The sequence below is a fragment of the Carassius carassius genome, chromosome 31 (genome assembly GCF_963082965.1).
Source record: "Carassius carassius chromosome 31, fCarCar2.1, whole genome shotgun sequence".
Classification (NCBI taxonomy): Eukaryota; Metazoa; Chordata; class Actinopteri; order Cypriniformes; family Cyprinidae; genus Carassius; species Carassius carassius.
This window is the reverse complement of record NC_081785.1, coordinates 14,624,210-14,627,848: the sequence shown is the minus strand read 5'-3', so window position 1 is coordinate 14,627,848 and position 3,639 is coordinate 14,624,210.

Genomic DNA, 3,639 nt, shown 5'->3' with positions numbered 1-3,639 from the left:
TTTCATAAAATTAAGACGATAATTTATGAAAAGTTCAATTGGAAATGTGAAGGTACATTAGTGCTGTAAAATTTAATTACATAAATTAAATTTACAGTAAATGGTCATTTTTGAAAGAAAATAAAAGTATATAAAAATATATTTGTCTGATACTTATAATAGGTGTTAATAAAAAAGGTTTATTATTAAAAAAATAAAGGTTAAATAATTAATTGCTGCATTAATTTAATTAATTAATTAATTAATCATTATAATTCATTGTGGGCCCAGTGGAAAAAACAAACAAATATATATCATACTGTACATTAATAAGCTAAATATTTGTGACTATTATCCTGACTACAACTGTTATTAAAGCAAACAGCTGTAGCACAGAAGTTCCACTCTGACTTTGGAGCCTGAAGTCAACTCACAGATGATTTGATGTCAGTGACTCATCAAACAATCAACCTCTCTCTCGTCAGTAAATATGATTACAACAGGACAAGACTGAGCTCAAATCACTCATAAAGTCACCATGATCCAATGTCAGGGCATCCTGACCCAGACTGTGTAAAAGAGAAGAGAGAGAGAGAGAGCGAGAGAGCGAGAGAGAGAGCAAGAGATATGGAGAACTGCCTATCTCCAATAATAAACAAAGTTAGAAACTGGAAAAGGCTGCACTCACAGGATGAATAATGTGTTTTATGGATTTGCTCTTTTCATCAGAACGTTGTGTGAAGAACAAACTGGAAGTTATGGAAAATCAAGACATATGCCCTAGTTTTTTTTGTTTTGTTTTTAAACACCAACAAATCATTGTTTTTAAGTTTATTCAGTTCACAAAACTGGTTTGAAAGACTGATTTGTGATATGTTTTCTGAAAGCATTGTAAGCTGAAGTAGATGGTAGAGACAGTTGGCGCTAAGGATTTATGCTATCTATTAAACGTATAGTTACATAAGTGAAATATCAGCAAAACTTTGCGGGTAAAAAAGGCACTGTCAATAGTGTAGATGCATGAAGTATCACTTAAATAAAAGTCCACTTTTAAACAAAACAGCTTTCATTTTGTCAACATGGCAAAATTCATGTGACCAACTTACTAACGAAATCTGCATGGGGAACTTTTTCGTCCTCACAATAATTCAATCACAATAATTTACAGCACACAGGAAAAGATTATTATTAAATAAATAATAAAGTCAAATTCAGTGTTAAATCACAAAACACCATCATATGAATTTAAATGACATGAAATATAGAGTATTAGTTGTATGGATGGAGTTCTTTTTATGATGCATTTTAATCCTTTTTTGAAGTTTGACAACTTTGGCCCTGATTCATTGCAACTGCATGGCAAAGGACATCCAGCAAAATCTTCACAATTTCTGTGTTCCAAAATATAAAGAAAGGCTTACAACCTTGGGACAACAAGAATGAAGAAAGAATTTACAAATTTGGAAGAACTATTCCTTTTAATGGCTGCTTTTTGTTTTAAATGCATGTATATATGGCACCGAACCGTGTGAACTGCAGCACACTGAAGCCACTAATGAAAAAAGCTCTGGGGCTGAAAAAAGCCCCTTAGACATAATCCCCTCGCTTTTAAATGCTCTCTGCCATATGTTCCTTCTCTCAGCCTCCAACACTCATCCCACACACTGGGAATTCACAACACAGTAACACCCTAAAACAATGAAGACGACAAGCAACATGTCATATAAACATCAACCAGTACCACCAATAAAACGTTTATAAACAGAAAGTGAAATTCACATGCTCTTATCTCTTGGATCTCATGGCAAAACGACATTTGGAGTTTTTGACATTTGGAGCCCTGCCATCATCAAAAACATATTAGCATTTTGTGCTGAGGTGGAGAAAACTGAAGTTAAATCAACAAATGTTAATGCAGACAGGCTCTGCAGATAGTCGAGGAGATAAAAGAGCAAGATGTGATAGCAGCGAGGACGTTCAACAGCCCCATCCTCCCAGACAGAGCTTCCTTACAGGGAGATGATGAGGTCTTTCATCTGTCCCATCATTTCTTTCATCAGAAATATTAAGCAGCACATCATTGCACAGCAGTTTTCAACATTGATAATAATAATAATGTTTCTTGAGCACCTAATCAGCATATTAGAATGATTTCTGAAGAACATATGAAAACTTGCTCTGACAACACAGGAATACATTTTTATTTAAAATAGATTAAAACAGAAAGCCATTATTTTAAATACTCTCACAGTATTACTGTTACTAATACATTATTACGATTACTGTACACAATATTACTATAGTTTGGATCAAATTAATGAGAGCATAAGAGACTTCTTTCAAATAATGAAAAAATCTTACTGATGCCAAACTGTGCATTTGAATGGTATATACAATTTTATTTACTATTTTAACAAATTTTAACTGTGGTAGCTATGGTATTTTTTGCAGAAACTATTCTTACTTTTTACATTTTTCATAAAGGTCTAAAAATGAACTTTTATAAAAATTTCTATTTGTTTTTCTAACAAAGGTTTATTTCAGAAAATTGCAGTTCAACTTGGTGAGGAGATGCACATAAAAGCTTAAGAGACAAACTTAAGTGGACAAACTCTCTGTATCTCTAAAAATGGGCACCTGAAGATCTGAAGCAGAAAGAAAGTGATACTTTCACTACTTTTTCCTTCTCTAAAGAAGATGGCAAAAGTGGGTGGATGGCTTTAAAGTTTAAAGACTTTAGCCTTGGGAGTTGAATGTGTAAGTGGGGGCTGGGGTCATTCCACGCGCCACATATACAATAAAATCAAGCAGACGTCCAGTAGAAGAGCTGGAAACAGAGCGAGGAAAACGTTATTGTTGAGCAGGGAGTGAGTGACACAGCAGGTCTCTGCTTCGCCTCTGCCCACTGCCTCTCTCTACTGGCACGAACACACACACACTTCTATGTGAAGCCCACCACATAGCAACAGGCCAAAGGTCAGGGCTGGCAAACAATGTTTGGGTAGTGCTTTGATGTGTTCAGGCATGGTCCAACCAGAGGCTCAATGGACACAAAGAGGCTGAGAAGGGCAGTCAGATAGCACCGATCCATTCTTCTAATCACCTTTAACCTTTGACCCCTGCGAGAGATCACATTTCAAGGATGGCCAGTTGCATTCAGACAGAACTTTTTGTCCAATCTTAAGGCTACTGCGGGAATAATTTGTTATTTTTTTGCAGAAAGAAGCATATATTAGTGAATTAAAAAATCTGTACACAGACCACCTAGATAAGCATTCATTACAGCTACACTTCCACCAGTTCTACAGTGTCAACAGTGTCTAATGTGATATGTGCAAAAAATACTCCTCTGGCCCTGAACTTTGGGAACATTGGGAACAAATACCAGCTGTTCTCACCAAAAACTAAGCTGTCCAGTGTCTTAATAATAGATATATGTCATCTCTTGACAGCTGAAGTTTCAAGATGCCTGTTGTTCAGATCAACACATGAGGCTCAAACTCTCTAACCACTAGGCAACGACTTCCCACAACAATGGTTCTAGAGTGGCTTTTGAAACACACTCTCATCGTAATTCATAACTTTTTTTTATGTTTCAGCAAAATGGTTGCCAATTGGAATGTATGTGTAGGTTCTCATTAGTACATTTTTGTATGATTA